Raw genomic sequence first — 10,072 nt, 5'->3', positions numbered from 1 at the left:
AATTAAATTCCTACTGGAAAACAAAATAATATGGAAATTATAATTGTATGCTGTTATTATTAATAAAATGTAACTTACTATGATATCACTGCTTTAGTAATAAAGTTACCATTGCTAACAACAATAAATTAGCATGATGCTAATATCAACCTGATGTCTAATGCAGCATTTTTAAAATTCATACCTAAAAATCTCACCCTGTAAATCATAAGTCTGAAGAAGCCAACTCCTAAGGTGGAATTAACCTAATTAATTCAAACTCAGTCAACTAGTAAACCTGGCTAATGTTGAACTCAGTCCGTCTCTTTTGCGACTGGAGACAGTGACATAAATATAGTATTTACATGCGTCATACATGTACAGGGCAAAAAATACTAAGCCTGTTTGAAGAATAATCTCACGGGAGAATTGGGTTAGGGGCACTGGGGTTGCTCTGTCCTGCGACCTGCGAGGTTTCTCATTTGCCAGCTGGCACAATCCAGGCTGTAGTGGCTGCAGTAGGTGTTGCAGAGATCAATCCCATCCTTAATGAGCCTAAAGACTTCACTCGAGATTTCCTCTGCCCAGGCTCCTCCTATCTAAAGTTATATTTAGGAGCTCTTTGCTCACCAAAATACAAATCCGACATGGAGAGTGGCGCAGGGAGAAGCTTTTTCACCAAAACGTTAGTATGAGAGATGTCGAGGAGCCCAGACTAATGCATCACATTATCAATTAGTCAATCAATAATTGACTATATTTATGCAGCATCTCTCTTACAAATGAAATGTACATGACTAATTTTTGAGTTTTGATTGGAGCAGACCATATGTTTAATTAAAACTCCTTTTAAGATTGTTTGACTGCAAGGAAGGAAGCCGACACTATACAAGATCCTTCCTCATTTACTCTGTTGCACATTGGTGAATAAACCATCATCTGTGAGTTAAAAATGTACAGAAACTAAACACGTCTGTATGATCGGCTCACAGCTAAGCAAATGAGGAACTTGAGATGCTAACGAGTTTAAAGCCATCTGGCAACATTGGGTTGCTTTGCCAATGCTTTCTATGAGCAGAAAGGCTGTTAGTTAAATGGCTTTGGCTGGACAACTTTTCTTGGTTGTCAGGGTCGTTTTCCAAGAAGGAGGAGACCGTAAAGCCTATTACTTTTGTCTGTGAGCCACAAGGATGAAGTAAAGAACTCTGGCACGGACACGCCTCTAAAAGTTGCTCAAGCAAGCTGTAACTCTTTAAAGTGTTGGGCACAAAAACTAGAAAGAAAATAAAAGTAGCTTTCATTAATGTACTCCCTTAAACCATACATTTTTATAGCGTTCCCTTATAAAAGAAATGCAGTATCAAAGGGTCTCATGTCTTATTGTGTTTTCAGGGAGTTCTCCAAAAGAAAACTCTTCTACCATAATTTTGGAAAATTCTTTCAACACATAAATAGTCTGAAAGAAGCATTGATAGCCCAAGACTGGCATTTGACTAAGCAGATAACAACCAGTCTGATTAATTAATGATACAAGAGGAAAAAGGAAATTTAGTTGTTTACTTTTTTTATTTCAAGTATATTAACCAATAACTTTTCCAGAACAAAAAACAAATTGTTATTAAAATAAATTATTTATGGTTATTCATAGTGATGGGCCAGCACAGATACCAGGTATTGGTATTTGACAGATACCAGCCTTTTCACAAGGCATTGGTACTTGTAAAGGCTGCTGACAACAGCATCCGATACTCAAAGCAAGAAAATCTTACTTCTAGTCAGTCATCCTGCCAGTAGTTGGCGCTGTATTGCTTCAGTTCGACACCACAGCAAATGTGTGTCAGGTCCTGTTGAGACAATGGCTGGCCATTTTCGAATTCACATACTATACTAGCAGTGCCTACTGATTCGACCAAAATGTAGTATACAGTATGCAGTATGCAAACAAATGTCAGAATTGTAGTATGAGAAAAACACCCGGATGACGTCCTGAATCGGGAAAAATCCACAGTATGCATCGGACCAGTCTGCTTCGCCTACTGTTACCCACAATGCAACGTGCCTGGTCCCATATCAGAAGTGAGAATGACAGAGAGTGGAGCAACAACAACCGGAGTAGCAGAGGAATATAAATGTAAGAGCCATTTCTTTTTTATCTTTAAATCCTCATTATCTCCACCACTGAAAGTTAAAATAAGATGCTCTCTCTGGCAATATATTTGCAGATAAGTTACTCGTGGTTTGTTTATTTTGTACATTTTCAATAAAGTTTTTTGGGGAAAAAAAGTCGGCCGTAGCCAACTTCCATTTTCTTCGAACTGAAGACCAGCGTAGCATACTACAAAAATTAACCCAACCGAACAGTCATACTACATACTGCTTATGAAAGTAGTATGTAGTAGGCAGTGCCTACTACATACTACTTTCATAAGCAGTATATAGTAGGCGAATTCGAAAACAGCCAATGACTGTTTTCCAAACAATACTACCTATTGCTTTTGCTTGTAGTATGTAGTATGTAGTATGTAGTCTGTAGTATGACTGTTCTGTTGGGTCTGTTTTGTAGTATACTACCCTGGTTTTAAGTTTTGGAAGGCGGAGCTACAGCTGAATTTTTTTTTTTACCTTATCCTTGGGTAGATCATGATATTTTAGTCATTTCGTTAATCATACCACAACAGAAACATCATATTTAACTTTTAATTTTACACTAAAAGTTGTATCGTTTATTTAAAAAATCTGGAAGGGATTGAGTTTTTATTTTTTACAGCTGATGGAAAAAAACTTCCATATAATCCACGTATGGTTAAAAAAAAAGGTAATTAGTGGTTTATATGGGCTTTAATGAATTTGGAGAAGTAAACAACTCTTTTATAACTAGAAGTGACAAGATTCACCAGTGTTTCTTTCTTATCACTTCACCTCTATCTCACATATTTTCTAACGTCAACGTTCTTGTGTTGTGGTTTTAGTGCCGACTCATTCCAGTAGATGGCAGTAGTTCACCGAAACCTGGCACCTGCATTGACAAACAGCGTTGGCGCCATGCATTGTCGGAAACAGTATAGACTGGTCCGTTGCGTACAGAGAAGTTTTTCTGGATCAGTAGGATATCCAGGGATTTTTAGCATACTGGAGATTTTGCAACTTTTTGCATACTACCTACTACATTCTAAATTTTGGCCAAAACAGTAGGCACTACTAGTGTAGTTGTAGTGGTTTGGAAAACAGCCAATATGAATGAACCAGGGAGAGTTCACAGCTAAACTGTTTTATTTTGCTCTTCAGTTTATTTTTAAAAATGACTAACACTCTGACAGTTGAGTTTTTTTTCCACTTTTGTTGATTTATTAAAAACAAATCATAAACTTAGAGAGATTCTTTTGTGTTTCATGTATAACTTAATGGCAGAGTGACTGTGCTGTCTTTGTTAGAAATGATCTGTCACTGTTAGTTGAAATTTTATGTATCAAAAGTCAGTACTCGGTATCAGGGAGTGCTCAAGTGGGAGTACTTGTACTGGTATTGGTATGAAAAAAAATGGTATCGAACATCCCTAATTATTTATAACTCAGTAGAGAAGCAGGTAAAGGGGGAGAACAGGGATGGTGTGTTCTAGGGAAGGGGTCATAGTTATAATCCACGCATCTGAGTTCTGGATCAGTTTGAAGTTTTAGAGGTAGAAGAGAGTCGAAGTTCGTATTTGGATTCAAGTAGTCAATGTGAGAGGTGACCAGATAAGTGACAAGAATGGGGATGCTGTCAGGTGTTAAGAAACGGGCTGAGGAAACTGGTGGTTTAAGAATATACAGACTGAGAAAAGTTGTTGATGTGGGCTTCAAAGGGATGTGTACCATCAAGGATGACACTCAAACACTTGACCTGAAGAGAAAGAGGAACTTGGGTGTTGTTGGTAATAGGGATGGTACCGAATTAGCTACTTTTATAGGTCACAACCAAATATGATTCACGAAAAATCAAAAGGTACCATGTTTAGGTACCTTGTTGCATCCTTGTGACTGTGAGGAGGTGGAAAAGTAGGTGATTTTCCATCCTGGACTAGAACACATCATTTTAAGGTTATATGCTGAATAATAGATGTTAATTTGAAAAAATAAAAAACATTTTATATTTGAAGAAATTGATATTTTATACCACATAAACACAAAAAAAGTACAGAAAATTGGTACTGTTAAGTACCGATACTGATTGCCAGGTACCGAGCATTGGTACCGGATCGTTTCAAATGTGAAAGGTACCCATTCGTAGTTCATAAATCGGGTGAAACTATTAGTTTTGGCAAGAGTTGATGTGGAACCACCCAGAAAAATCTCTGTTTTATTGCAATTCTGTCAAGTTGTAACATAATACTTTAAACAAAACATAGTTTTGACTTCAGGGAATGTAAGATCCAGGGTTTTGGAGATTTTTCGTTTAAAGTATTTTGACCTCTTAGTCTTCCTGTGTTGTGAAATTGCAGCACTGAAACACTAGAGTATCCTCTCATACTGTAAGTAGCACACCTGCTAATTTGTTTGATGTAATTGTTGACATGAAAGTAGGTGCTTCAGTGTTTGAAATGTCTTCACATTATTTTTTGCTTTCTAAAAGTCAGCTTCTTTTTTGTTTTGTCTGCTTGTGGTCGACCATGTGAGTCTACTGTTGACAGTCAACACTCGACACGTTCCTAAGTCCAACTAAAATGTTTCTGTTGACTTTCCCGATTAGCCCACTTTAACAGCTAATAATCATTTTGTGCAAATACTCCTAATACCATTCAACTCATAGGCAGAGGAAATTGATAATCATTTTATCACATTAATATATTAAAGCTGTCCCTCTTTGCTTGTTTCCCCATTATCCTAATTGAGTGCAAATTGGTTAAGAGGGCGCGGCATAGCTATCAAGCTCCTTAGTTTTATCAGATGACAGTTTAAGCCTCCAAGATCCTATTAGCAAGAAAGCGGCTAATGTTTAAAGGCGCTGTGTCAGCTTACAGAGGGAAAGGGGGATGGTGAGCAGCAGGGGAATGACAGGCAGATGATGGAAAGGGAGGGTAAAATGTGGAGACTGGTCATGTGACCAGCTTGGGATGAAATGTAAAGGAAAGGCTGATCCTATCACGATGTACAGTCCTGCAGGTGCCAAAAGAGTGAGTGGACTAAGAAGAAGAACTTTATTTACTCCCAAAGTCAACTTGGTTTTACTAGTGAAGAAAAAAACTATATTTGATATTCGCCCATTAAAAATATAGAAATATGTAGGTGTGTAATGTTTCCACATTTGCTAAATTTTACCTTAGGCAGTAGCTGTTCAACCTCATCTCAATGATTTTAATAAATGATGCAGAGAGAAAATTACTCCAGCAGGACATAAAGGTGTTTTATCCTTTAATCTTTTAGTTTGTCATAATGGTCAGAGGAGATAACCACCATCTCTTCACCGTCAGGATTAAAACCCTCCTCGACTTAACGTTAATGCTCCCCCTCTCCTCAAGTCTAACCTCTTTAACCTTTTAAACCAGGGGTGTCAAACTTGCGGCCTGCCAGCCGAAACTGGCCTGTCAGAGGGTCCAGTTGGACTTGCAGGGAGACATTTTTTAGAGAAGAGCAGCTTTAGTCCTAAGAGTTTGGTTTGATGCACTGCAAAAAGCTGAAATCCTATCAAGTGGTTTTGTCTTATTCTAAGTAAAAATTGTCTTGTTTTGCTTGATATGAGCCACATTCAACTGGTTAGTCCCAAAAAGTGTCTTGTTATAAGTTAGTTAAAGACAAAAATGAGCTCAGAATTGCTTTCAACAAGAAAAAAACAAACATCAATGGAACAAAAAAAATTGCTTTGGATGATTTATATTAGTCCTCCTTATGTTATCCACCTACCTCATAAACAAACAAAAAGTATACAAAAAATAAAAATAAGTGCATGGACGTTTTGGTGGTGCATGACCATCAGGGTTCCCTACGAGTGTTTTTGTCTTATTTTCAGCAAAAAATGCCTTTTCTGACATAATATGAGCCACATTCAATATGTCAGTCCAGAAAAATGTCTTGTTTCAAGTCATTTGAAGACAAAAATTAGGTCTGAATTGCTTGAAACGATAAAAAAAAAATTGTCAATGGAACAAGAGAAATTTGCTAGAAACTTTGATTAAAACTACAAAAATGTCTTAATACAAGTAACTTTTCTCTTGTTCCATTGGCAGATTTTTTTACTTGTTACAAACAATTTAAGACCTTTTTTCTGTGTATAAATGACTTTGAATTAGATATTTTTGGTGTATATGGCTCATATTAAGTCAAAAAAAGTTTGAAACTGAAAATAAGACAAATACACTTGATAAGATTTCATTTTTTTCCTGCGTGTGGAACCCTGTTGGTCACACACTACCAAAACTTTTATGTGTTTTTTTAATACACATTTTGTACATTCACAAGGTAGTGGGATAACTTAAGTAGGGTTGGTATGAATCATCCAATTACTCAGAAAATTGTTTTCTATAAGTGGAAAAAAGGTAAATCAGTAAAACTGTTAACACTTAATGTACTTATTTATGTACTGTAGCATTCCAAAAGTAACTTTTTATTATAATTATGCCTCTTACTGATAGACTGCATATAGAGTGGACAGCGTGGCTCCGCCATTTACCATTTTACGGTTTTTAAGCCAAAATACCCCCGTCACAGGCCCTGCCTTTGACAGCAGTTGCAGCCAGAGTCTGCGCAGTAGAGACTGAGGAATTCTGTGAAAATCTAAGTGGAGCCGGGTAACAAAAATAATAATTATTTTTTTTACTTTCACGAGTCTAATCACTTCTTGACTCAACCTCCCAACATATTTTACCATCCCCGAAAAAATGCACAAGAACGGCATCTGTCAATCATTGTTTAACATAATGTAAAACCTTGTTTTTAACCACTTAAAACTAATAAAACGAAACTTTTCAGAACAAAGAGGACCTAAACACAAGGCAGCCAAATGATATCTTCAAATCCCCACAACAATCGGACGTGAGAAACATTTTTACGAGGTGTACAAATGTTTTAAAGTTTGACCACAGCCCATCTTGAATGACTGGAGACCTCACTTCAAGCCGAGCAAGATGACGTCCATTTTTTTTGCAGTCTACGCTCTTACTACATTAAAACTTGTAAGAGATTACCCAAGGGAGAAAAGAGAGATCATGGTATATTTGAATATATGTATTTATATATATATTCTGTTATGGAAACGTGGAGTTATATGAGGAACACTAACATGCAGATTAGATTGTTCCAGAAATGTGATATTTATGTATTTTGTAATTTCATCGGTAGTTGGAGCATAGACTGTATAAAACATGGACGTAACCTCCGCAACGTCGCTCGTCTGTTCCTGAAACCATTAAATGAAGCCAATTCCCGGACGCAGCCACATTTACTATGATGCCGGCTGTGTTTGGAACAGCTACAGGGCGCCCATCAGTCACGTGACCTGAGCTGTGTCTCTGATTGGACAATCAAACAATCTCAATAGCTACTAAACCGCAGAGTTAGAAAAAAATCCACTCACTGGACAAACTTCTGAAATCCCAGGTAGACCAGTGACTGATTCTGCCTCAATGACCGGTTTTCATTGTTTGACGGCTCCTACGCCCCTGATCTGTTTATGAAAACAATGAAGGTGCTTTAATCACAATTTAAAATGAAAACGAGGAAATTTCTGAATACCAGTTTTTTTTATGAGTGGAGAGAAGTGAAAGAATTTTAAACATGTCCCTGTGATCACAACAGGGGGAGTCGATGCTGGTATTATCGAGGCTGATCAAGTTAAATCATAACTCAAAAAATTTACCATTACTGATTTTGTAAGGGGGAAAAAAAAGAGGGAAAAGGAGCAAGAATTTGGGTCTCCAAGTCCTGAGCAGAGGGATTTAGCGAGCTGAACTCACGCAAAAATAAACTGCTCTTTTTCCCCCTCTCAATCCTCAGTTTCCTGTCGGGGCTGCTAAGACCAAACTTGCGTACTTCGTACCATAAGCCCCCCTATGATCGTGTCTGTACTCGCAGCCTGATGATGTCATCAGTCTCCATATTGGTACCAGATATGACCCATGTCTATTTAAGGGTGGTCTGCTCAGGCCTTGACTCTCTTTTAATAAGATTAGCTGCATCTAGAGCTGCAGCTTGGCACAGATCTGCGGCTACTTGATGTCTTGGCCGGGTTTGCACTCCGTCACCTCGTTCCTTCACCCTGCTGTGCCATCTTTCCACAAAGATCATCCCTGGATTTACCTATATGCTGTTTTGTTCTTCATGGAAAATGTAAACAAGTGTTAGTCTGGCTCCAACCAAATCAGAGAAACTGACTATGGACGTTATCAAACATTTGTTTGTCTTCTGAAAAGTTATTACATCACTTTCTGGATGGGGTGGTTTCAGTGACACTGTGACTCAGCTGCAGGCATAATTAATATCACTGAAGTTGACCAAAAAAGTGGGACTTGCTGCTGTTTCAACCAAAAGGTAATAGTGTTAACATGTCTGCATCATGAGTTGAACACCCCTGACCTTATAAATTGGAAGAAAAAACTGTCACGTTTCAGAAATCCTCTCCTCATCCAGCACCAGTGAGACTTTAACGTCATTACACTTTGGCTTTTTATCTAATTGAAGTTAACTAACACATCGGCACTACTTGAGATTGTAAGGTGATTAAATAATTATTGTTTTAAAGCACACTGGCTAAGAGATGTGTTTAATGATGGCTTCTTGAAACCGAGCCCTGTCAGGATATTACACATGGAGCCTAATTAGCTTCTCTTACTCTAATTTGAGCCCTGAGGAACTAAACCTCCACCTAAAGCTACCTTATAAGCCTGGCTCACATCCGTTGATGTCACACAGGAATGGCACATCGCCACAAAGTTGAGCAGGTTTAGTCTGCCTCAGTCTGCTGACGATGTTTCCACTGGAGTTAAATTGAGTTAAATTGATCTATACTTTTCGTTCTCATGCACCGAATGGGATTTAGGTACAGACGGGTTCAGTTTAAACTTTCTATCTATCTAATTTATTCTAAATAAAGTCAAACATGCCTCTTTTTAGGGAGTTAACCTGAAGTAAAGGTTTCATCTTGTAATTCTGAGTTGGAAAAGTAACACGCTAAGGCAGGGGTGGCCAACCAGTCACTGACCAAGAGCTACAAAAATTACTGTGGTACTACAAAGAGCCGCATCAAAATCACACTTCCTCTCGCACATAAACGAAAGGACACGAGATGAAAATCAATACACTTCCAAATTTTGAAGTGACATTTATTGTCTAAGACAAGTTTCTGTTTTTACTGTAGAAGAGACAAAGTTCCATCCATCTATCTATCCATGTATCTAGATAGCTATGAGCACATGCGCAAGTCGAGAAAAGAAACTGAAACTTAAGTATCAATCTCATCACCTAAGTTTTGATCAATACTGATCACAACATCAATATAGCAATAATTTAGATTGATTGGCACACCACTACTCTTAATAACAATAATGAATAGATCAAAGAGCCGCATGTGGCTCGCGAGCCGCAGATTGGCCACCCCTGCGCTAAGGATTTGCCATTGTTGCCCACCTCACTAACAAGCACTAATTACAAAAACAAACAAAGGATCAGGACATTATTACCACAAATTAGTTCAAGGTGTTAAACGTCATAATCAATCAATTTAGCAAACGGAAAGAAGGTTATAAAAAGTCTTCAATTTTAGATCCACAATGGTGAAAAGACACAAATATTTATTTATTGTTATTTTTATTGTTATTGTAATGGTAAATAATAATAATTTATTGTAAATTGTTATTTCTTTTTTTTAATATTCTTTATTTTATTCTATATATTTTTGTATATTTTTATATTCTATATCTTAACTCTCTCTATATTCTACTCTGTTTTACAGAATGTACAGCAAGTAATTCTGTATTTTTATTATTATTATGATTTATTTTTTTTGTTAATTGTTGAACCAACACACCAAGTAAAATTCCTTGTATTTGCAAATTTACTTAGTAATAAAACTTGATTCTGATTTTGATCATAAATGGCTTTTGTTGAGTTTGACACACTTTATTTGA

This window comes from Halichoeres trimaculatus, unplaced genomic scaffold (assembly GCF_033239565.1).
Source record: "Halichoeres trimaculatus isolate MK-OKI-2021-1 unplaced genomic scaffold, fHalTri1.1 fHalTri1_scaffold_15, whole genome shotgun sequence".
NCBI lineage: Eukaryota > Metazoa > Chordata > Actinopteri > Labriformes > Labridae > Halichoeres > Halichoeres trimaculatus.
The sequence above is the reverse complement of the archived record's forward strand: the minus strand, read 5'-3'. Positions refer to the sequence as shown.